Source organism: Apostichopus japonicus, chromosome 6 (assembly GCF_037975245.1).
Source record: "Apostichopus japonicus isolate 1M-3 chromosome 6, ASM3797524v1, whole genome shotgun sequence".
In the NCBI taxonomy this organism is placed as follows: Eukaryota; Metazoa; Echinodermata; class Holothuroidea; order Aspidochirotida; family Stichopodidae; genus Apostichopus; species Apostichopus japonicus.
In genome coordinates, this window is record NC_092566.1 from 9669290 (window position 1) to 9696094 (window position 26805).

At 38.9% G+C, this 26805-nt stretch overlaps 1 long non-coding RNA gene across 2 annotated transcripts; it reads right to left on the reverse strand.

Moving 5' to 3' along the window:
* Positions 1-13714: 13714 nt before the first annotated feature.
* LOC139968924 (uncharacterized) lies at positions 13715-24287 on the reverse strand. Of its 2 annotated transcripts, XR_011793586.1 has the most exons (4): positions 23426-24287; positions 21364-21435; positions 20423-20494; positions 13715-16733 (listed from the first exon to the last, which is right to left on the reverse strand). It is a non-coding gene; the product is annotated as an uncharacterized lncRNA (long non-coding RNA). The 2 variants fall into 2 exon arrangements; XR_011793585.1 differs by lacking the exon at positions 21364-21435.
* Positions 24288-26805: the final 2518 nt, after the last annotated feature.

A 26805-nucleotide genomic window follows, 5' to 3' on the forward strand; every position in this document is an offset into this window, starting at 1 on the left:
TACGGGTAAAAAATAGCTTCCTAGCTAGGCTAAACGTGAAAGCATATAGGAGGTCTAGCCTATACGAAGAACAGTGCGTTGGAAGTTGTTGCCAAGAGATACACTATAAAAATAGCCTCTAAAAACGAATTTGAAAAAGGTTTGGTAAACAGTATTTCATTTTATCACGTTATAAATTGAATTGTCAAGAATGGAACGTCTTTGGAAAACAGCCATGAAAATGTGACGGTTAGTAGCGGAGCCAGTCAGTAGTCACAGTGTAATACACCGTGTGACCAAGTATACAACCGGGAAGGGGTGTCAAGAAACTTTTAGGGTGCTTTTGCAGTGTTTAATCTTCAAAATTGATCTCGACGTCCGGATCAGATCCTGGTCTCTGCCAGCATCAAACTAGCTAGGAGGATCAGATCCGGATCTGAACTGCGTTTACAGTACAGCCGTGATATCGACGTCAGGGTCAAATCCTGACGTCGAGATCTGATCCTGGATCTAGTGTAAACACACCCAAGTTATTGTCAGGAGTTACATAAAAATCAATAGCATCGTACGGAACAAGCTTTCGACTTTTAATCTGTCGTCTTCGAAGACACTGGGCGATGATTGGCTTCGCAAAAGCAATACTATATCTCCATTGTATTGTGTCATATATGCTAAACTGTTTAAATCGCATACATGTATATCATGTTTAAATCACACACACACACACACACACACACACATATATATATATATATATATATATATATATATATATATATTAGATAGAAGTTTACACTGAGATGTCCTATCCACCATATGATAGCTGATGGCTTGGGCTATCACACCACATTCAACTTTTGCCTCCATGACAGTTAAGATTTTGAGCTTTAAGAGGTCAAAGGTTAGCATATAGTACTTCGATCCCAACCCAGCTCTTGCTGCGGAATCTTCTTGTTTCACCCAGGATTTTCCAAAATGCCTTATATCACTTTCAATCCTTCAGATGTTTAGACTATTAGTAGTTTATTTAATCCTCTTCAACACACAAGCATTAACGTGGACTGAATATGACTCAAACAAAAAATGACAACTAAGTACAGTATAGGTCAATATAGGACTATTACCCTGCGCACGTACACTATATCTGTACGTAATTAGTTTCCACGAACCATTAGTAATCACGGGAATCCTTTTTAACTCGAGTAATAAACTCGACAATTCGAAAAAGAAAGTTCTAGTATATGGGGGATTGTTAACCATAAAAACCAGAACGTGTAAATGCATTTTGGTTTCGATGATGTAACATGAGCAGTTTTCATCATGAATCTGACGTAATGTACAGTGAGGGTGTACAACATATTCGAGCCTAGTAAAACAGTGTGGTGTGACAAACAATAAATTCACAATGACACAGGCTGTCCTGAAATGACCATTCACCTCAACAACAGGCTTCTTGTACTAAATGTGTTACATCAACATACTAAATATGACATCTGTCCTTGTTGAAATATTGTTGAAAACATGGTTTCCACAATTTAGACCCTGGTGAACTTAAACGACAATTGACCTCCGCCTAAAACAATAGGCTTCTTGTACTCAATGTGGTACAAACATACCACATATGTGATCTGGCCAAGGATGGAGCTATAGCTCCATGGTCCAAGCTTCTCTTGCAATATTATGTTTAGGAAGGTGCGTCAGTGTAGAGAGACATGTGGTACGTGGGGAGGGGAGTAACTTTTTAGCGTTTGTTCACTTTTTTGACCTACACCAAAATCAATATGCTTCTTTTACTCAATTTTAAAACACCTTACCTAGTAGGAGATCTGCTCAAGCTTCCAATATTGAGATATCATGTTAACAAGGTTTTCACAATTTGACCTCTGTTGACTCCATGCAAATGCAAATGACCTTTGACCCCCACCAAAAACAATAGGCTTCTTGTACTAAATGTAGTTCATATACATATTGAATATGAGATATGCCCAAGCTTACCTTCTTGAGATATCGTGTTTACAAGGTTTTTACAAGTTGACTTTTGGAGACCCCGAATGACCTTTAACCTTCACAAAAAACAGTAGGCTTCTTGTACTTAAATGTGGTTTACCTACATACCAAATACGAGATCTATCCAAGCTTTGCTTCTTGAGATATTATGTTTACAAGATTTCTAGAATTTGAACCCTGATGACACCAAATGATCTTTGAACTCTACCAAAAACAATAGGCTTCTTGTACTTAATGTGGTTCACATACATACTAAACATGAGATCTGTCCGAGCTTTGCTTCTTTAAATATGGTTACAAAGTTTTCACAATTTGACCCCTCGTTACCAAAAATGACCTTTGACCTCCACCAAAAGCAATAGGCTTCTTGTACGAAAGTGATTCACCTACATACCTAATAAGAGAACGGTCCAAGCTCTGCTTCTTTAGATATCATGTTTGGAAGGTTTTTACAATTTGACCCCTTTGACCTCAACTAAAGGCAAAAGTTAATAATGTACTCTTACACACAAAATATGAGATCTGTCTAAGCTTCCCGTCTTGAGATATCATGTAGCTGGGCGTCACAAACACACGCACATACATTCGAGCATGAATGCATAGTTTACGATTATCATCGAAACCAAAAGGGACATACTCAATGCAATACTGGCACGTACAAATTACGAATCAACACATCTACTTCCTTTCTTATCTTGTCTGGTTTATTTTAGGTTCCTTGTTCCTCGAATTGCGTGCTTAACATGCATTCAAATGTGTATATCATAGAGTAGCGTTATATCCGTATGTATTCCAATGGATAGTTCAGTGGTAGCATAGCCTATACATTAACATTTGACTTATTTAAAGACTTATCGAAAGCTCCATGTTGAGTCATTCAACTATTTACTGTCCGCAACCTTCCAGCTCGCAAAAAGTGGTCAAAGTACCTTTCTGTCAGTGGGGTCTTACTAAACCTCAACTCCAACACCCACCTCCACAGGTGTTCAAAGTAACTAACATTTTGAATGTGGTCAGAATACAAACAATAAGTTTTATATGAAATGAATGAAAATTGATTCAACATACGGGCTTTATATACAATTCAATCGTTGCATGCATGTTGAAACGGAACAATGGGTATAGCGTACCGTATATGCCATCAGTACTGTCCGCAACTATCCAACTCGCAAAAAGGGGTCAAAGTGCCTATCTGTGCGGTCTTACTAACCCTCAACTCCAACACCCACCTCCACAGGTGTTCCCAGTAAGTAACATTTTGAATGTGGTCAGAATTTAAAAAATAAGTTTTCTATGAAATTGCTTTGCCAAAAGTGTAAAACAAAGGACGCTTAAGAATTTAATTGTTGATTACTGAGCAGTTAAATGACAGGGAGTTCTAGGTGTCACGTATGACAATCGGCTTTAAGTGTTCACTTGGCCTGGTATCATGCAATAATCATTTTCATCTTCTGTTATAGCTACGTCAACGTGATCTGCAGATTGATAAACAGTGTTGTAATGTAAATCTGTCTCTGCTGGAATAACGGTTTTATTTTCGTCACCGGCCTTCGATGAAATCTTCCTGGCTTTCAAAAGATCGAAAAGTTTCCAAAGAAGTAGTATCGCAATTATGAAACTAGAAGCCGTAATAACGACAATAAATGGTCTATTTGAGTATAGCAATGTTCGTTCTTGTTTATCTATTGTATCAGTGGTCTCTCCGGCATATATAGTGGCAGTAGACCAATCATTCTGATATCCACTTCCAGATGTTTGCGTGATCAGATGCGCACTCGCTGTCGCAATTTGCGTGTCGTAGGTGAAACAGACCACAATTTGGATACCGTGGCTACCAGCGAAATTTCCATTGATATCAATCGATGTGTGTCCGATCGATTGATAGATATCAATATCTATATTACTTCTAATCGATTGATTATGAGTCGCAGGATCAAGAATATTGCCATCCGAGGAATATACCTCCCAGTACATCATGCGAGGAGGGTAACTTCTACATTGGAACTGTAATAATTTTGAGACGTTTGTAAACTGTTTTGGTAATATTTCGATCCGAAGTGATTGTACCTCTATACCAGTTACCTTACATGTTTCATTCCAACCACCGTTAGGTGTATCCTGTCCACAAGAGAGCTGACTCCGTCTGTCGCCGACCGTCATTCTGAATGTGTTACTGGTCAATGACAGGTCCGTCTGACCAGTGGTTCTCCAACTGTTACCATTACCAATACAAATTAGATTTGCTCTCTCTTGCAAAATACCAGTGTCGCCGATAGTTGTCTCACATAACACTAAATTTGCCCGACGAATTTTGAAACTGCGACTCACAGTGTAGGAATAATACGCTCCGTTTGGAAGTTGGTATGAAATATTTTGATAAATAGAGTAATTTCCCTCAAAGATCGAGTCTTTGCACTGTTGAGAAAAATATAAACCGATGTCACCATTTGCTTTGAAAGCTTCCTTCAAAACATTTTCGTCTTTAAAGAGAATCATATGAGATGATGCATAAGTTACACTCTTGCACGAAATAAAACAACTTCCTTCCCCATTCACAACTGTATACTCTAAATAACCGGTCTGAAACACGGGCGATCCGGCACCGAACACATTTATGGATGGTATCACGAGTGATTGAGTCACATTGATCACAAACATGCATAGCCCTAGTGCGAAAGTTAGACACATTTTGACCGCGGATTGATCTACTTCCATGCTGATTCGATGTTACAATTTGTTACAATTACAATTTGTTAATGTTCTCGGATGATTATAGTTAAGTAAGGAATCCGTGCGGCAATCACCTCATTTGTAAACAAACACTCGGTATGGTCAGTCAGTACACATTGCATGCAAATATATACTCCTATACCAAGATTGGACTAAGCAGACATTTGCCACTGTGGTTTTAAACAAAGCGATTTGTGTCGGAAGTAATATAACTGTATTACTTTAGACACCAATCGTTGTGCGCCGTACCCTACCATACAAGTATCGTATCACAATATCGTATCAATACTTTTAAATCATCAGTAGTTTATTTCATCCTCTTCAGCATCCAAGCATCAACAAGAATGATGATGACTACAAAAAAAAAATGCCCACCAAATCCCTACGTTAATTTTATGACTATTTCCCAACGGTTTCAGTCGGTTCACTTAATTGTTGTAAGGTACGTATACAAACGGGGTTTTTGTACGACGGCTGATAAGTTCAATATAATTGTGAACCTTTACAAAGGTCAACAAGTCTTGTCAGTGGGAAAAGGGATCTTTTCAAGTCAACAATTATATGCTTAGATTCCGTTTGGAGGTCCATGCCAGCAGTTACTTGAGCAAACGATAAAAACAGGAGCTGGTTACGAGTACGACCACTTCTACCCGCCTCACCCCTCCCCCGCTGCTCAAATCAGTGATGAAGTCATATCCATGAATAATGATGATTTGGGTGAAGTCACAGTTTTCGCATAATAATACAGACTTAATAAGACACTATTTACGTTCAAGAAATCAAAGGTGACATTGTTTGCAAATAAACTTAAGCATGATGAAAATGTTTTCTATTATTTGTAAAACAGTGAACAATGACTAAAAGTTCTTGGAATCGGTCTAACAACTCCCAGGCAAGTTTTACAAACTTGTGCGGAATATAACACTCAAAATTAGATTGACTCATGGCCCACCCACCATTGCCCCTCCCCACCCCCACCCCAAAACACCGTCCCTTTCCCATATGGTATAAGCTGACTTAGCTTGATCAAAGTAACGGTTGTTTGCATAACCTGAAATTAATGTTGTTTGTCCTTTATTGGAAGTCATGTTGTTGTTTTTAACAATCCGTTATTCTCCCTCTTCATCAACCACTTCTCAGTTATCTTCCGTGACTTCCTTCCTTGTTTAATTCCGTTCTCCGCTTCCACTCTTGTGGTGTTTTAAACCTATTAATTCTTTGTTTTTGTGTTTGTTTGAATCGTCTGTTCAGCCAGAGGTTACTGACTTTTATTAGAATTGATTATTTCCAAATCAAGTTACGTGTCAAATTTATCTATGAGTACGTGTTCAAGATTCTAAGCGCGAGTACAAGTATTAAAACTCTATTTCTAAATCTACAATCGTGTTTTGGTTCTATTGTGTGGTAATTGATCACACAGACACATTGGTTCTCTTCTTTGTTGTAGTTTTGGTCGAGTTGAAAACACACGGATGCATGCGCCGGAAGATGTAATGACCTCTCCGTTCATGAGTGCATTAGGTTATCATGCTGGGTTACGTAATAATAAAGCCTAGCAACATCACGTACTTAATGTGAATCTCTGTCAAAGTTCCTATAGCAGAGAGAACCGTTCGAAGAATATAGTCCACAAAAGCCCTGAGATATTAGTTTGCTAAATGTAAGGCAAACATTTTCACATTTTTGTGACCGCAAACACTTTGTTTCCTGTCAAGAGAACATAGGCTACATCATAGTTCTTGCAAAACTTTTTGTCGCTTTTCAATTATTTAATTACATCATCAACAAGAAAACATCGATATTTTCACAGTCAATAGTTGCGATCGACAGAATTTATAGGTACCTATATTATTAGCAATCAGTTTCGCGATGCTTTGTTTTGGTAGTAGGTGATGGCCATTTTGAATGTTCAATTGGGTCCATTTCCCCGTGTAGGTACCGCACCACAACTAATTGCTCCCATTGACTTACACCCTAAACTCATCAATTTCCAAGGCCGATAGAGCATAGATAGAAGTTTTAGACATGTCCTACCCACCATATGATATCAAATGGCTTTGTTATCATAAAACATTCAACTTTTGCCACCATAATTATTTAGATGTTGAGCTAGAAGCGCTCACAGTTTATTATAGTGCTCTCAACCTATCTGCCAGCTGTCGTTGCGGAATCTTTTTTGTTTCACCCAAGATTTTCTATAATACCTTAAATCACCTTCAATCCTCCGGATTGTTAGACCACCAGTAGTTTATTTCATCTTCTTCAATATCCAAGCATAAAAAAGAATGGCGATGACTCAGAAAATGCCCCCCCCCCAAAAAAAAAAATCAACACAGTAGGTCACTTTAGAGGGCTATTTTCCGATAATGGTTAACCTCTCAGGCGGACGTGCACTACTCTGATTGTGGTGCGATACCTGTACCTCGTCAGGATGGTGAGATTATTTCCGACACATACCTTAGCAAAATGGAACAAAATGATTCTCTTGACAGTTCAAGATCAAATACATACTGAGACAAATACATAATGTCATCTTTCAGTTGTATTTATTGAAATTGCCCGACTATAAATCCACGAGGGTGAGCGAGTACAAGTGCAAGTGAACAGGAAATTATGTTTGAATACGAGGAACATTATGCACTCACTACAAGATATATTAACTTAATGAACTACAATTTTCGTGATGAAAAATACATATTCCGCTCCAGATGCATATTGCATTCAGATATCATTTTCACCAAGTCACCAGGCCACATTGGTTTAATAAACATATATTGCAGCATTTATAACGGATACCACATAGCGGTTATACTGTGCAGTTCATCTTAACAAATGGACGTGCTGTTCTAAGTCATTGGAAAGATGTTGAGGCTGACGTTCACAGATGAACTCACACTAGATTATACATCATTCTGTCGGCCGGGAAATGCAAACAATACAAATGGACGTGCTGTTCTAAGTCCTTGTAAAGATGCTTGAGGATGTAGTTCTCAGATGAATACACACAATATCATAGTACATCATTTTGGTGGCCGAGAAATGCAACCAATTCAAATGGACGTGCTGTTCTATGTCCCTGTAAAGATGCTTGAGGATGAAGTTCTCAGATGAACTCACACTAGATCATACATCATTCTGTCGGCCGGGAAATGCAAGCAATACAAATGGACGTGCTGTTCTAAGTCCTTTTAAAGACACTTCCTTTCCCGTCACTTCCAAGGCCGCCGCGGCAAATAGATTGAAGTTTTCAACTGACGTATTTTACCCACCATATGATAGCTGATGGCTTGGGCTATTACAGTACATTCAAGTTTTTGCCACCATGACCATTCAGAGTTTCAGCTACAAGAGATCAAAGTTCACCATGGCTTCCCAACCCATCTACCAGCCCTCACTGTGGAATCTTCTTGGTTCTCGAAGGATTTTTTGAAATGTTCTTAAATCGTCTTCAACCCTCCATATTTTTAGACCATCAATAGCTTATTTCATCCTCTTTCGACCCCAATGCATCAACAAGAATGATGATCAAAAGTGCCATAATAATCACTACAGTGGGTCACAATTTTCCTGTCAGGCGGACGTGTCCTACTCTAAGTGTGGTTCCCTGCAGCTACTATGTAGTACTTACTATCTGTACCAACGCTATTAACGCTATAATTAAGACTCAGTGTAGTTATATATGAAATGAAAAAAGTGACTGGAAAAGCCACTCTTAAAAGGGTTAAAACCATGTACTGTACAAGGTAATTCGATGTCTGTTTCTTGATTACAAACAAAAAAAGATGTATGATAATTAAATTTTTTTACTACTACATTGTTTTTCCTAATACATCCTTACCAATTCTACTACCAACGCTACTCACGTTACTTACGTTACTAACGTACCAACGCTACTAACGCTACATAATTAACACCCAGTATCTATGAAAAAAGGTGATTGGAAAAAGTCACTCTTAAAAGTGTTAAAATCATGTACTGTACAAGGTTATTCGATATCTGTTTCTTGATCACAAAATAACAAAGATATATGATAATTAATTTTTTTTACTAATACATTGAAAATGATACAAGATGAACCCATACGTTATCAGCAGTTGATCTTTCGTGTCCAGATGTATCCAAGCATGAATGGCGAAATATGCTTACCAAATCGATCATACGTCTCTAAATGAAATGGTGAACTTATCAATACAGATTGAGCTATAACGTTTGACGACATTAACTACAAATTCATATTGGTCAAGCCGATATAGCAGACTATACTTTGGTAAACCTGGTTACCGAACGTGCTGATGACGCAATGGAGGCCTAATTAGGCGTATAGTAGTGTCACGTTTAGAGGAAAAAATATTGGGTACATCAAAAGACAGAAAAATTTTCCAAACGGAAGAATATTTCCTCTGGTGCAGGTGTACCTTACGATACCTCTTGTATTTAAAGGTTCTTGTTTTGGGCTCCTCCGGAGACTATTTCTAGATTATCATGCCGATTGGTAGACAACATTATCATAAGCCGTGCCAAAATTTCTCCTCAGCACCTTGACTTTAAGTCTGCATAGCTATGTCTATGTGACTGGATAGGCTTAATTATCTATGAGGCAATCAAATAACTATAGTAAACTGATCATCACTTGTAAAGTAAAGTTCATGAAGTAAATGTCACAAACAAGACAAGCGACAAACGAAGTGTGGTGAAAGGAAGACTGAAAGAGAAACAAAGAACGAGCTAATCATACTTACAAAATTACGAATACCACTTTCTCGATTCGTTGTATTCGTTAAGCAAGAATAGGTCTAAAATATTAATTTTGTTACACATTCGATCAACAGGAACAATTAACTAAATAATAAGAATCATTACAAAAAAAGTTGCCGCAATGTACAACAGGACAGCACAATGACAGTAAAAGTGTGATTATGTGCCATTAACGTAAGATATATAAAGTGAATGCATATCACAGAGAAATAAGATTATAAATGATCCTAGGTTCACCCCTCCATTAGTGGAACGGTTTCGTTATGTATCAGAGCGTCTAAGAAGAAACAAAATGCCATTTTGTCATTTTATTACGTCATGAAGTTACCTAGTAGTTTTGTACTGCTTAACCTTTCCCATACTCCAGCAAGTGGATCCCATGGAGGATGATCTGCGATGCCATCGTGGCACTGAGTTGCTCGTCAGAAGCTTTACTTAGACTGTTTTGTTTAAAGCTTTTCGGCCGATTGATAGATAATATTATCTTGCATCTCGGTTTCTGCTGGTGTGACGTTTTTCTCTACGCCAGCTGATTTTGAAGAAGCATTTCTAGATTTGAAGATTTTGTACAATGCGAAGGTCACCACAATAGCGATAATCAAACTCAGGACGATTATCACTACGATGTACGGTATTGATGCAGATACAGTTGTCCTACTCTGTTCTGGTATGGTCATGTTGTCTGTGGTTGATGTGCTTTGGTGAAAATTGTCCGTAACGGGCGGGGAGTCGTCGGTGACCAGATGCGCGATCGCTACCGCGATTTGCGTATCGTATGTTAAACAGATCACTTCTTGGATATCATTCCCACCTGGAATGTCTTCCGTGATACTGATCGATGTAAATCCTATCGATTGATCAATACTTATGGTTGTATTGACTAAAATTGATTGGTTTTGGTTACCTGCATCGAGGATGTTCCCATTCGTTGAATATACCGCCCAGTACATCAAACGAGGCGGATAACTCGAACAATTAAACTGCAGTAGGGGTGTAGAACTCGTGAAATTCTTGGGCAATATTTCAATTTCTAACGGTTTCACGATTATTTCAGTTGCACATGTCTCGACCCACGTATTGTTCTCATATTTTCCACACAAAATATTCCTATTTGTTTGACTTATTATAAAGGATGCTCTAGTCATATTAATTCTATTCCAGGATATATTATTACCAAAACAAATAAAATTCAACCTCTCTTGTAAGATTACAGTTGTTCCGACTGTAGACTTGCATGCTATAACAGACGCCTGTCGTATTTGAAATGTTCTCTTCATAGTATAAGTATAAGCTATACCATGTGCAGTTTGCTGTGAAATATTAACGCTGCAAGTATAATTTCCTTCACAGCTCTCTACGGTACAGTTTCGGTGTAACCTCGCTGTGATTATGCCCATAATCCTCGTTTCTACTTGGGGGTTTTCGCCTTTTCGTTCTAGCACCACACTTGTGTCGTCTCCATACGCTATGTTTCTACAGGAGATATTAAGTGTCTCCGTAAAATTTACAGCTCCAGTCAGAATTGTATACTCCAAGATTCCAGTTTCAAACACATCGGTTTCGCCGTCAATTCTAACAATGATAAGCGGTATAAAGAATGCATGGGAAACATGGATTAGTAACGAGATGAACAGTAATGACGCCATTATGAGTATAGAAACGTATGTTTTACGAACTCACAGTTTGTATGTCGTTTAACAACGCGTACGTGGACCTGAATTAAGGTTTCTGTGAACTTCGTTAAATACATTATTTTGTAGTTGTTTTTACTGCTTCCTTATTTGATCAATATATAGTATTCGACTGCAAACGGAGCCATTATTGCTTTCATGCATGAGGGACTTTTGGTTGCTCCATTATTGTATTTGTGCATATATAGTTATTTAATCATCATATGGTGTAGCGGACGCCATATTCTTTACGACGCAGCACTTATGTGGTCTGTTAGTCCCGTAGATTAGCTTTCACTGGGTAAACAGTATAAACCCGTCGCAGGATAGCTGAGGCGTTGGTCCTTATAGCACCTTTAAGTTTCCGTAACATGACCAACGTAACCTTTTAGCTACAAGACACAGAAATTTATACATAGAGGCCATATCGTATGGAACCACTGATTTGTACAGATCAGTGTATGGAACGCCATGAGGACCACAAGTGGCGTTGCTACCCCAAACAGGAAGTGATACTACCCTAAACAAGTGGTGCTACTACTCATTAGTGACGGTGCTGCTGTAAAAAGGTGGCACTACCAGCATTAATTCATCAGAACCGTATATTCTAAATATACGACTCTGAAATACGTCGAAATGACATCAGTGTATAACAACCACAGAATTTAAATGCATAGAAGTCATATCTTAACTGCTGACAACAATACGCTTTACAGCTACTTGAAGGCCGCTCGCGCCATCTTGGTACATCCAAAACAATGACTCGCGCAAAGGGTGCCTACGTTATAGGTAACGGGGTTTCGACGAAATCGTGATCTTATCTTCAAAATATCTTTCATTAAGTTCACATATAGAAACACTTGATGCACAAGATTAGTTCGAATTTTGTGGAAAAAAGATAAACTAGTTGAAATGAATTACAACTCTCGGGTATTTAGCCACTGCTTACAAATTGTTCTCATTTTTTGATAAAAAAATCCTAGCATGTTCGCAAATGTATACATCTTACGTTTGGCCCTTAACTAGATACATAGGGCACAAACCCAACTGCTGTCGATATCGTTCACATTGCTATTTTTGATTAAACCGAAATGATGGGAAGATGGCTTTACAGAAATGTTTTGAGCTCCTGGGAAGCGAGAACTCCGAGTTGGAGGGACTCGGGCACCGACAATTTACCGATAATTATCTGAGGGGCACTAAACTCTTGTGCTGTTGCTTGTTCACGTCATGGTGGGACAAATTTAGGCAGCGGGGTGGGAGAACAATAGTCTGAAAGTGGAAGGGCATGCCCCCTGGGTCCAGCCTGCATGGCTACCTGACTGCTGAGGGCGGGGGGGGGGGGGTGGAGTCATATAGCCACTAGACGAAAGCTCAGTCAATGATAAAACTGATATACACTGCAAGTCGACTTGATCGTGTTGGGGTAAAACTTTTTTTAACTTAAAGGTACGTCACAGTAATGTAACAACCAAGATGTCATATTTTTGTGTATTAGTTGATGTTGCAAGTGCTTGGAAAATAGGTCAACACGGAAAACAATTTTGGATAGAACTTCCCAAAATGTATTTCTCTGTATACTTTCTATTTTCAATAGAAGTATCAGATGGTCCAATTGGAAACTGGTTAAGTATATATATATACTCGCAAAATGAAAGTCAATATGGAAGAAGAAATAGATAACTTCGGGACCTGCTGTTATGTGACGTCAGAACTTGCGTTGAACTTTCAGTTGACTCTGAACTTGAGGAAACGTTTCTTGATCTGGAAACTTTGTATAGTTTGAAGATGACCAATATCGCGATATTCAAAGTGAAAGACAGTAAGACCGCAATATACGGTATCTCACCCTGGACCAGCATGGATTCTATCTTCAACTTTTGAAGTCGTCGTCGGTATCCACTACTTATGTGCAATGCTTCCGCCAGCAGTGTTTGTGTATATTGTGTGTGAAACAACAATTCGTGATTTCATATCAAATTTATATGACTAAAACTTCGTCGAATGCCACTCTTTTTTTCGAGAGAAGCGTTCACTAGGTTCTGGGAATCCGTAATAAGTAGCCTGACAGAAATTTGAGAACTTTCATTACTTTCATATTTGGCCAAAATTTGGCAATTTTGTGAGGCTATACTCTTATGATTTTGTTCGATTCTGGCCAAATGGCCGACTTTCTGAATTCTTCCCAAAATTGTACCTGCAGTGTGTGGCGTCCTTCTGATTCCTTTCCAGGCGATCAGAGTAGAATAAAGACTCATATTACGGTGAAAAATTAAATTTAAACACCAAGAGGCTAGGAAACATTTAGGGTTTCTAGGAACTATTTAAACCTGACTTTTATCCAAGAAAAAAAAAACTTTCTGTTCAACATTGATAAATTTACCAGAAATGATATTGCTTTTAATGACGTTTGCATCCGGGTATAAAAATATGGTATATATAAGGGAAAAATCTACGCTATGACTGTCATTGTTGTTACGTTGGAATGCGAGAGGTCTCGATAACTAATTTTTAACGAGACACAAGCCTGAGTTCGTTTCCGTAAGGAACAGACAAATTGACGAGTCTAGAGATTTTAAATGAGAACGTAAACTATATTGAACAATGGATTTCGAACCAACAACAACAAGTGGTAATTACAAATATATAGAAAATTACTCACAAACTTAACAAGATAGGATACACTTTAAAACACGCTGGTCTCTTCCAACGGCGATATCCCACAGCGGCCACGACCTCGATGACGACGATTCTCGGTCCGTTGTACCGCGAAATTCACTGGTCCTCGACGAAGTTTCTCGCGATCCCAGAAACAGCAGTCACCTTCTTTCCGGCGATGCTCCAAAATAGAAGACGGACTTCCAGCCACAATAGAGTGAAGCACAAGTCGAACTTCTCGCCGACTAAATATTACCAGAGTCAGTCCAAAATCAGCTTTATAGCCACTAACTCCTGGCGTAACGAACTTCCTCAACGGAGACAGAAATTCTTCACCTTCTCCGCAATAACGACTGAAAACTGTAGTATCACAGTAAAGTCCTCTTCAAACTTCTGAATGGAAGTGTAGAATCAATCTTGATATTGATATCTCAATCCTTCAGAAAATACTGGTAGTTGAGCACTGACGATATATATAGTAGAATGGTATAATATGTGTCGTCGCTTGTATTCGTACAGAAACTGAGAAACTCTCCGATCTGGGCGGGTTTTTATACGATTCGCCATATCAAGAATCATCTAGATCTTTCTCGATACACTTGACCCAGTTTTTCTATTCTTGGAAATCCTTTGCATATCTGCGAACGTTCCAGAGAATCCACATCCACGAAGATGCCGTGCACAGCTTACACGCGATTCCACGTAAACCGACGTTAACCCGAGACCAGCGCGTCATCATAAGGAATATACCAGAACAATCGTGTATTATAACATTGTGACACGGTAACCCGACCTAATTTCTCAAATACTGATTTATCACGTAGGCAATTTCAATTACTCTCCACATTATAACATTAGGTTTCTCACTAGCAGTGACTAGCGTTAGGCTACAATGGGCCCTCGTAACATTGTCTTTAAACCTTAAAATGTGAGTTAAAAAGGCAAATGCATTGTAATCATACTGCAGATACATAAATTTGAGACAAAAAATAACACAATGAGAAAATTATTCTTTGTTTGTACCAACTTATGTATTTCATGTTATATTTTATCTACATGACCATAAACTGAAATTTAGTACGTTAATTTCTTACATGAATTAAAAGGAAGAAAAATACCTCTTGTCCCTGTACAAAAGTGAATCAGTGAAACAAATACACCCCACAACTGCAAGGGAGTGTCATTTAGCACCAAGAAGAAACACCATTAATGGCTTACAATACAGTTCTAAGGGGCGTACCAATACGCCCCGCTACTGGTTGGAGTGTCATTTAGCACCAAGAAGTAACAACATTTAGTGGCTTGCAATACAGTTCTGAGGGGCGTACCAATACGCCCCACTACTGGTTGGAGTGTCATTTAGCAACAAGGAGTTACAAAATTTAGTGGCTTGCAATACAGTTCTAAGGGGCGTACCAATACGCCCCGCTACTGGTTGGAGTGTCATTTAGCACAAAGAAGTAACACCATTAAGGGGCGTACCAATACGCCCCGCTTCTGGTTGGAGTGTCATTTAGCACAAAGAAGTAACAAAATTTAGTGGCTTGCAATACAGTTCTAAGGGGCGTACCAATACGCCCCGCTAATGGTTGGAGTGTCATTTAGTTCCAAGAAGTACCAACATTTAGTGGCTTACAATACAGTTCTAAGGGGCGTACCAAAACGCCCCGCTACTGATTGGAGTGTCATTTAGCACCAAGAAGTAACAACATTTAGTGGCTTACAATACAGTTCTGAGGGGCGTATCAATACGCCCCACTATTGGTTGGAGTGTCATTTAGCAACAAGAAGTTACAAAATTTAGTGGCTTGCAATACAGTTCTAAGGGGCGTACCAATACGCCCCGCTACTGGTTGGAGTGTCATTTAGCACAAAGAAGTAACACCATTAAGGGGCGTACCAATACGCCCCGCTTCTGGTTGGAGTGTCATTTAGCACCAAGAAGTAACAAAATTAAGTGGCTTGCAATATACAGTTCTAAGGGGCGTACCAATACGCCCCGCTAATGGTTGGAGTGTCATTTAGTTCCAAGAAGTACCAACATTTAGTGGCTTACAATACAGTTCTAAGGGGCGTACCAATACGCCCCGCTACTGATTGGAGTGTCATTTAGCACCAAGAAGTAACAACATTTAGTGGCTTACAATACAGTTCTGAGGGGCGTACCAATACGCCCCGCTACTGGTTGGAGTGTCATTTAGCACCAAGAAGTGACAAAATTTAGTGGCTTGCAAAACAGTTCTGAGAGGTGTACCAAAACGCCCCGCTAATGGTTGGAGTGTCATTTAGCACCAAGAGGTTACACCATTAGTTCTGAAATAACATAATAACACCATTAGGTGGCTAAGAATGCAGTTCTGAAGTCCGTACCGATACACCCCCTACTGCTCGGAGTGTCATTTAGCAATAAGAAATTACATCATTAATAACAACAATAAGTGGCTTACAATGCAGTTCTGAAGGATGTACTATTCAGACCCTCAGATTGCTCTAATGGGCATACTGATACCCCTACTAATAATTTTATACCAAAAAAGTACAATAATAAGAGAAGTCACTGTAACCTTACCCAACCCTCCCACCCCCCCTTTTTATTTCACACACACTTAAAACAAGCATTTTAGGATTTGCAGAGTAGAAGACCATGTGGCTGTTCCAGTGTTGCCACTTCCTAAAGATGAACACATATACCCTACAAGACAATTAACCTCCGTGTTGTCCCCAAATGACCTTTGACCTTCACCAAACTCAATACGCTTCTTTTAATCAGTGCTATACACATTTTTTTCATCCTCTGTGATCTAGGATCATCCCTAGCAACAATAGGCACAGTAAGTTCTGTGCCATCATCCCATCAAAGTTTCCTTGCAATGGTTTTCCTCTTGAACGCAATGGCCAGACCAAACAGACTCAGTGTGAGCATTTCTGTGTCATCTTCAGAAGAAAAGAGAGAAATAAAACTTTATTCTACACTGACAGTCTAACCATTTTATTTATTTTTTATCTGTTGCATTGATAGTAAAAAAACAAATGAACAAAGACTGCAAATGTGTTTTTTTTATATGATAAGTTAGCAGGACTATACTGTCATATGATTGCAGTGCTATCACTCTGCTGTCCTCTACAATCTGATTAATACTATGACAGAGGTCACATGTCTGCCTGTATTAGTAGCCTACATGTTGTTCCCATTATACAAGTGAAGATTCCATTTGAATGTAATGTGTCCCCTTGGAGTAATATTGAATTAAAACATTGAATTTAATTTGATGTGACATTTGACCTATGTTTCTGGGGGGTCTGCTAGACATAGACTTTAACCCTAAAACACCTTCATACCAAGTTTTAAGAAAATCAACACAGCCATTTAAGAGGACTGTTTGACATAAAATTGGACACCCCACACAGACAACTTTTACCCCTCCCTCAGTCAAACACTTCCGGTGACCATGCAATACCCCACAATGAATGACCCCTATTGGGAAAACTAACCACTACCATGGCAACTGTTGCGTAATACTGTTAATGGTCCAACTGGCAAAGGAACTACAATATTGTACCTAATCCTCCCTATCAGAGTGATTAGATAACAATTATTTGAAAATTCACATACTGTAAGAGAGCGATTCTGTGTGCACAACACAAAGTTATGTGTTATGTGTAGACAAGGACTTTCCATACACACTTTCAATGTCTTAATGCATAGGTCATTGCAACCTGAATATACAATATGGAGGAATGAGATGAATAACTGCTCGGCAGAAATTCTTCTATAACAAGAGCCCAAGGGCACTGTGGTTCCTTGCTTGGGGTATATGACAATACACATAATATTATCAAGCAAGATTGGGCTCAAATAGTCCAAGTAATTGTGGTCCTACATGTTCCCATAAAGTAACCAACACTATAGACAACACTTTTGTGATCACAAAATGTGATCAGATTTTTGATCAAAAGACACTTTTGAGATCTAAATATGGCGTCGGAAATGTAAGAAATATAAGAGACCTACAAGCGTGTCAACAGATATGATAACATTTGTGACCTCAGATGACATGACCTTTAAGTTTTAAAATGTTCCACCACCCCATTCACAACTTGTCCCAAAATATCAACCATTTCACACCTTGGCATTGAGATTTAATTGCATTAAATGTCAAAAAATTAACTTTGAACTTGTATACATAACTTCACACACAAAGGTCACCCGGAGGTCAACCAATTGACATTTTTGATCGGTGAGACCTAAATAGAGCATGACTGTAAAAATTCAAACATTTTTTCTTTGCCCATTTTCTCCCCCCCCCCCAAAATACTACTTTTTTAACATTAGCTGACCTTTGGTGACGTTGGATCACATGACCATTAAGTTTGAAAATATTCCCCTATACCATTTGCAACTTGTCCAAAAAAATCAACCTTGTAACACCTTGGCACTGGGAGTTATTGCATTAAATGTCTGAAAATTAACTTTGACCTCATATAACTTCGCACACGAAGGTCACACGGGGGTCAACCCATTGACATTTATGATCAGAAGGTACCTTTAACATCTGAAAATAGCATCGAAACTGTAAAATTCCACAAAACACGAAAAGGTCACCAGAGGTCAAATTGAGGTCAGGGGTCACCCAGATGCGGGTCGACAAATGGATTACATTGAAGCAACTCCCAACCCTAACAGACAATTTGTTTTCAAACAAGGATTTTGGAGTAGCCGACAACAGGAACGAAATTAGGATTTAGGAGCACTTCACGTTTTAACAATGTTGATATTTTAACACTATCCTGGCTTCACTGATTAAATAGGCTTACGGCCTAGCTCTTGCTAAGTTGGAGTTGGACGTGACAATGTTATTTTCTACGAAATTTTAACAGATTTGTAGGTGCAAACAACAAAGACACACGTTTTTTTTTTTAAATGAAAGCTGAAGGTTAAGGAACGTGAAGCATCAATCGAATTAATCAAATAACTGCACGAAATTAGGACTCACCTTTGATGTTGTGACCTAGCCTACACAGACTTCAGTCTAGAAATAGTGTGCACGCTACCTAGGGCCTAAGTTAGAGCCCGTAGAGGCCCCTTTTCTTCTAAGTTCTATTTGAGGCGTATTACAACGAACCGAACTTGTCAAAAAATTGGCAAAATCGCTTGGTCAATAACTTCCTGGGCTCCTGCCTTTAATTGTACCGTAAATTGTCGAGAGGAATAATAAATTTAAAATGCCGGTATATCCTAGTCATTGAATCAACTTGAAGTAGGCCTAACGTTTAATACTAACTCGCATCATGTAGTGTACTTCACTTTTTCACCTTTGACCCTCAAGTTTTCTGTCAAATTCACGTACGTACATAATATAAGCTTAAGGAGGTAGCACTTGTATGTTACTACGCGACTGTGGTCGCCGTTTTCTTGTTCGTCGGAAAATATCACAGAAACAGATTGTAGTAGTAGAAACCGTCAGGAGTGTCACTCGTTGACTTGTTAAATGGCTGTCAGCGTTGCTTGTTATTGCACTTGCTTCAAGTAGCATTTTTTCACTCACAATCAAGTCAGAATTGATTGAAATATCTTTTCTAATCAGTTTGGGTTGTAGACAAGCCACACTACATGACACCGACGGTTTTTTCTTGAAAGTCAGTCTAGAGCAATGTATAGGGTGTTCATTATGTGTTTGCATGAACAACTTAAAAATAGTAATACACAAAATATGACGACAGATCATGATGAAGTTCGAATTCAATGTATAACGTTAAATGCTTGTCTACACTGCGGTTGGACACCTGCAATCACAAATAAGTTACGCTTGGCAGTTACATTAGCACACTGCGGTTCAAGCGTCCTTTGACTCGAGTCAGAGAACAATAGTATTTACTGTTGATGTCAGTTCTGCATGAAGATAAAAAACACTGATAATGTGCATTCTGACAGTTAACCCACCACAATGGAGGTTATAGGTCGGTTAATTACGCGGTGACTTGATTCGGGTTTTCAAGAATGGTATGGTTTAGACAATTTATCCTTCACTGACCTTGTTTTCAGGTTTGCCAAGCAGAATTACCAGAGATCAATGTCTTAAACTACAGAAGTTATAAGTACCATATATTTGTCAAAACTCCTTTTTATTCTCAGAGGGTTATGGAATAATTTGTCTGAGAAAGTTGTACTTGCAAGTAGTGTACGAACATGGGAAGTATCACTTCCTTGGTAAGAATGGCTTTGGGTGTTCATTTAGAATATTTGAGAACAAATGGAGAGTGAATGCTTCCAGGAAAGTATTTTTGACAAGGGCGTAGGAACCGGGGGGCTGGGGGGCGCCAGCCCCCCCAGTGAAAAATATGGGGGGGGGGGCGGAAGTATCATTCCGCCCCCCCCCCCCCCCCCGCTCCGCAAGTCAGAAAACCCCTTTTTCATTTCCAAATGAGAAAAAAATCTCATTTGGAGCACCAAATTGCATTTAAGGCCAGGTGAAAATGCAAAATTCTTTACAAAATGGAGTGGGAATTGAAGTGTGCTATATTGCACCAAATTGCATCTGAGGCCACCTGGAAATGCAAAAAAAATCCAAAGGGGAGGGGGACATCCACATCAACTACATATTATGCTGATGGAATGTACTTACAAGTATTTCAAGTTTGTTAAGTTTTCGAAGATGTTGGAAGAAAGTGACTGGAGTTGGTTGTGGTCCAATCGCCTGCAACAAAGAAAGAGAAAGCAAATTATTTATATCTGTAATGCAAACGTAAAGCGACCTCAAACATGTTATTACTCCATTTGAAGCGATTGACTGTGCACCTTTGATTTGGCATTCTATATATGATCTAGGAGTTGTTCTTAACACACCCACCGGTTTTGTTAAGACACATACAGAGGCGGTAGAAGCGAGGAGGGGAGGGGGTGCACAAGGAGCACGTTACCCTCAAAAGTGCACCCTTATTGTAAAAAGGACTCCATTTGTTGAAAAATTAAATATTATTGTTGTTAAAAAAAATGTCTAAATCTATGAGTGACCTTTTGTTGACAAACATTCAAATACAGGATTTCGCAGTATGAACGCACAAAATGAATTACTTTGTTTGAGGTAACTTTATGCTTTGGTATGTTGGACCGTTCTGCGACTGAGTAAAATAACATTAGCTTCTAGCAACGGGATTGCGAATTGAATCACGTCACGGAAATGAGTAATACTTCCTTATATTTGATATGTAATAATAAATAGATAAGTGAGAATTGCAAAGCTGTATCCGGCTTACAAGGAATGCAGCCAAATATTTGACAATTCAAGGGAGATAGTTTAGGGATTATACAGAAACGAAATATCAGAAGAAAAAACAACAACAACTAAGTATAGCCGCTGATGAAGCTCCAGAAGGATATGTGTAGGTTTGTTACTGGTTTGATGTAGCTCTGCAATTGCATTGACCACTTTGCCTCTAAAGGAAGATCCTGATTGATTTAAAAGTCAAACTCTTTATATTTTGTGGACCCGTATAGGCCTCTTTATCTCCACTGTTCCTATAAGTATTTTTGTATATTTAGTTTGTTAACATACGTATTACTTACAAAGTTTCCAGGTTAGGTAAACGTGCAAACACATCAGGGGAAAGAACACGCAGCTTATTAGTTTGTAGTTCACTGCAAGAAAGGTAAACTATGAGATGAATTCACAACAGGATGTGCCTTGCTTTCTAATATAAACACATAAACATGCAAATGATTGCTCTAAAGAAATGTATCTGAAAATTGTCTGTATTTCCTCAAAGCGGAATGGTACACAAATCAGTGTTCTTCATAAAAGCAATTATAATGATATTAATATAATATAAATAAATTTAATAGCCAGTATCCGTTTTTGGTTCACTTGGATAAATAAGGAAAGTGTAAAAAGGTTTATAAAACTATAACAATGTTTAAAAATTGCACGATGTGCAACTTTTAATGACATTTCATGAACTGTCAAATGTGTTCGGAAAATATATGAAATACATTGCTTATGACCGTATCTGCATTGCATTTCAAACCTTAACGAGAATGTATATAAGCCATAGTGACTAATCAACAAGCACAGACAAGTTAACGATTGCACTATTGAAAGATTTATCGTATTTTCATGAATTAACATATTCATTAATTTACTTACGCTGTGCGTGCTTCAGTGGCGTAGCCAGACTTTTTCATCTGGGGGGGGGGGCAAAGGGAGGGGGCGAAGGGTCTGATTGGTGGGGCAGACTAAGCTAGTACAAAAGACATACCAAACAGTTTGCATGACAAACTGTGGCGAATCGGGTATTGTGTCAGCAATGTAGGGCACAGATGGTCACTCTAGTTAGCTGACGTTTTATGTTATTTCCACATAGGTATTATTAACGATAAAACAGATCACTGAAAAAGTCATCGATAGTACTCTTTAAAAATCTGAATAGACTATGCTCTTTCTGTCAGTATTCAAAGATGATCAGCATGATATCTGACTGGCCTGGGAGTGTAACCACCCCCCCCTCCCCAATCAACAAAAGATGTTATCATTCCCCCTTCGGGCCCTTCTTTTGCACTGTCTAGGGCTCACTCAAACAGTTTAGCGAAGGTTAATTCGCCTATTCTGATGACTGTCTGCGACGAATTCGTCCAAATTGATCCCCTCGGACAGTTCCCTTTCGATATGTAAAACTCCGAGATCACTAAGGCGAGTGTCTGACATTGTGTTCCGCAGATAGGTTTTGACGAGCTTCAATGTTGAGAAGCTGCGCTCGCATCCAGCACTCAATACCGGAATCGCAATGGCAATTTTACAAAGGCGTAACAGCTCTGCAAAGACATCATGATTATATGGCTCCAGAAACGATGTCAGCGACAGAAGGTTGGGTGGTGGCGTCTCTCCCGTGTTAGCGAACTAGCGCTGGAGGAGTCTCTGTGCTTGCGGAACCTCGTGTTTGAGGTCTTCCATGCTCGCATCGAAAACTTGGCCAAACTGTTCGACGCTTTCCATCCAGAGGTAATCCTTATATACTCTCTGGATTCAGTGATTGGATCCCTCTCATGATCTGGCAGTTTTCTGTGGAGAAGCGCTTGTTCATTTCCGCAAGGGCGTAGGAACCGTGGGGCTGGGGGGGGGGGCCAGCTCCCCCAGTGAAAAATGTGGAGGGGCGGAAGTATCATTCCGCCCCCCCCCCGCTTCGCAAGTCAGAAAACCCCTTTTTCATTTCCAAATGAGAAAAAAATCTCATTTGGAGCACCAAATTGCATCTAAGGCCTGGTGAAAATACAAAATTAAGTTTACAAAATGGAGTAGGTGTTGAAGTGTGCTATATTGCACCAAATTGCATCTGAGGCTACCTGGAAATGCAAAAAATTCCAAAGGGGAGGGGGACACCCCCTCTCCTTAGACCCCTACCCCAGGCCGGCCATCAGTCTTCAGCCCCCCCACTCAAAAGTACCTTCCTACGCCACTGCTTTTTGAAAACGCCTAGCAATTTTAGCGTGCTATGATTTGGGGCGATTGGCTATGCACTTTCAATTTATTTTAAAAGCATACCCATATACATGCAAGAACCAAAAACTCCACTTGGTTATTCTTAACACAAAATATATTTCATTATACGGAAATAAGTCCAAAAATTTTCCTCACCTTAATGCTGTTTGGGATCGGCGGTATATTTCGAATCTTCATGTAATTGTTGACAAGGGCTCTTTGGTTCCAAAAGTAGACTTCGGACAAGTCCGAAAAAAGAAAAATCTTGAGTCTTCCTCTGCCACACACCAATTTCTTGGTCTCGTCATTTTATAAAATTATTATTTAGGCGTTTCGAACTTTTTCGCAACTTCGGCTCTACGATTTTGCGTTTGGTGCATCCGTACATGAGCAGTCTAACCTTTTCAGGGTACAAATACGTTGGTGGTCTGAACAACTCCCTGGTCTAACAAACGTATACGTATGTGTATGCAACTACGACAGTGAAAATTTACGATATCAAATAATAGTGCGGATGTTTGTGGTAGAAAAAAGACAACAAAGTCTGGTTGAACATCTCCACGTTTGCGGTCAACATCGAGAGGGCCGATGAAAGATGATATTACGTAATCATTCCTATCACGTTGCGTTCTCTCACACAGGAAATGAAGGTTAACGTTTTTTAAGTTGACGACATGCCATGGCCTTAGCCTTTAATTAGAACTATAGTTGTAAATAAAGAAAACAGTGTGTTTGGCGAATAGGATCATTTATATACCTACCAGTATGTGTATGCATGGAGGTCAAAAACAGGTAAAAAAAAACCAGGTAAAATGGAGGTAAAAAACAGTTTAACCTCCATGGAGGTAAAAACAGTTTTCCCTCCATGGTGTATGCATGTGTGCATGCGTGAGTGTATGTATGTATGCAATGCATGTACGTGTATAGGTATGGATGGGTGGGAATAACAAATAAGCTGCATTAATAATATATGATGCATTTCATTGAAAATAAGGCTGCAGATATATATATATATATATATATATATATATATATTTATATATATATACATAAATATATATTTATATATACATATATATATATATACTTATATATAAATATATATATATATTATTATTATTATTATAGAAAACCAGAGAAATAAGATATGACTCATAATTGAAAAATAAGGAGTAAAGTTTTAGAAAATATATTAGAATTTCGGTCACCTTGGGGCCTTCGTTAGCAATACTTGGCAGTCGAATGAAAAGTACAAAATATACTAACACAATGAAAGTATGACGCTAGATAAGTGTAAGCTGCATTGATGGAATTAAAACCAAATAAACCATGACTATACAGGAAGCGGATGAATGAGAAAAGAACGGATAACATGTTTATAGAACTGATAGTTGTTAAGGCACTTAAGGGGTCCCAAGTCTTTGTCGAGGCCGGTGACTTAATACGAAAGATCCAATCGATTTCTTTACGTTTACGTTCAGTAGCGAGCCTGAAGTTGGGGGGGGAGGGGGGATGCAGTGGCTGAAATTCCAACTTGATGGGTTTTGGAGCCAGAAAATTCCGACTGCTGCCTTGTACCCCCCACCCGCACTACTCGTGAACGATACGGTCAGTGTTAGTCAGACATCCCATCTTTCGCGACTGCAATTTTGTTCCGAATTTTTTGCGGTACATTTGTAGCACTGGCCCTCACTTCACAAACTTATTATTCACTCTGGTAAAGCGGGTAAGCAACTGAGTTGAGTTATCTGCTTGATAGGCTACATAGACTACTAACTACAAAAGCTATGTTAATGTAACAAAGGGGAAAACCTTTTTTTCAACAAATTATATTCGACGACATAGTGAATTACCCCAAAATACAGTGCTTTTTCCTAGCGCGCTTAATATTATTTTCTTGGGGGGGGGGGGCTATTTATCACTCACATGATTTTTTTTTAAATTGTTCACTTCATTCCAACTGAGCATTGGGAATGAAATGAATACTTAAACATTTTGCAGAAAAATGTTGAGTTGACGACTGATACGATAAGTTATCAATTAAACATTTTGCAGAAATTTTTCAATTGCTCCATTGGAATGAAGTGAACAATTGAACATTTTGCCAAAAAATGTCCAATTGACGAGATAAGATATGTTGTCAATTCAACATTTTGCAGAAAATTTTTCAATTGCTCAGATGGAATGAAGTGAACAACTGAACATTTTGCAGCAAAATGTCCAATTCACGAGATATGATAAGTTGTCAATTAAACATTTTGTAGAAAATTGTTCAATTGCTCAGTTAAAGCAACTAAGCAATCCAAATTTTTTTTAATTTTTTGTAAGATTTTATCTTGTTATCTAAACAATTTACTGAAAAATTTCACCCTATGGGGCAAAGTTTTTCTCATGTTGATGGCACTTTAAAGCTTCCGTAGATAAGCATTGAGCGAGATGCAATTTCTAAATTTGACAAGGAAAACGTGGTAAATATGACTGATTAAAGGTCAATTTTGACCGAAAATTGTAGGTCACTCACAAATTACAAGAATATATGAAATTAGAGTGCGACAGTCGGAAAAATTAGAGTGAGACAGTCGGAAATTCGGACTGTCGCACTCAAATTTTCCAACTATCATCAGTTTTACAAAGATTAGGGGTGGGGTGTGAGACACCCCCACCCCTCTAGCGACGTCCCTGAGTGTACGTATACACACGGCACGTCGAATAATACACGGGCGAAACTCGCAGTGTCCTGCATTACCATTGAACTTCTGAGTTCGTATATTTTTCAAGAAACCGACACGGATACATACGACAACGTATACCAATATGTAAATGTCTCTCAAGATCGGTATGTCATAGGCACCTAGATGACTGAATTTCCCAGTGAGGTAAAATTCCTCCTAGATGGTAATCAAACGGTTTAAGAATTTTACCCAAAGGTGACCATATTTTAATTTGGAGCATATATGGGGCCAATACATCATAACTTTAAGCCTTCGAAATAACCTATTGTAGTTGCATATAACAAGGTTTGAACCTAACTGGAGACCAAAACTTCCCCGTATGCAACACCTTTGAAAAATAAAGAGGCGCGGGGGGGGGGGGGGGGTCGGAAAGAGGATTCAAGAAAGTTTGTAATATGTAGGCTTCTTAAATAGTGCAGTTCCTAAAGGGTCTACTCGTTTGTATTGGGTTTTAATGCCTTCTGAATCGCTTAATTTTCAAACAGTTTCTGTGAAGACTACTATATTTCAGTCATACTTTCTCAAGCGTGGGCACAATGCCTAAGCGTGGGCACAATAAAGTTGCTGTCACACATGCATGTTAACCAATATGTATATGTGTAGTGTACGCGGCTGCGTGCAGTACATATTTTGTCTATGTATATATGTTAATCGTAATGTCTTTTTCCCGTGTTGATAGATGGGCTATAGTATGGGGTGCCTCCTATGATAGTAAGAAACCCGTTACCATTAAGTACCATTGACGTACCCATCAGTGGCGTCGCCAAGGGGGGGGGGGGGCTGGGGCCTGAAAAAAATCGTGCC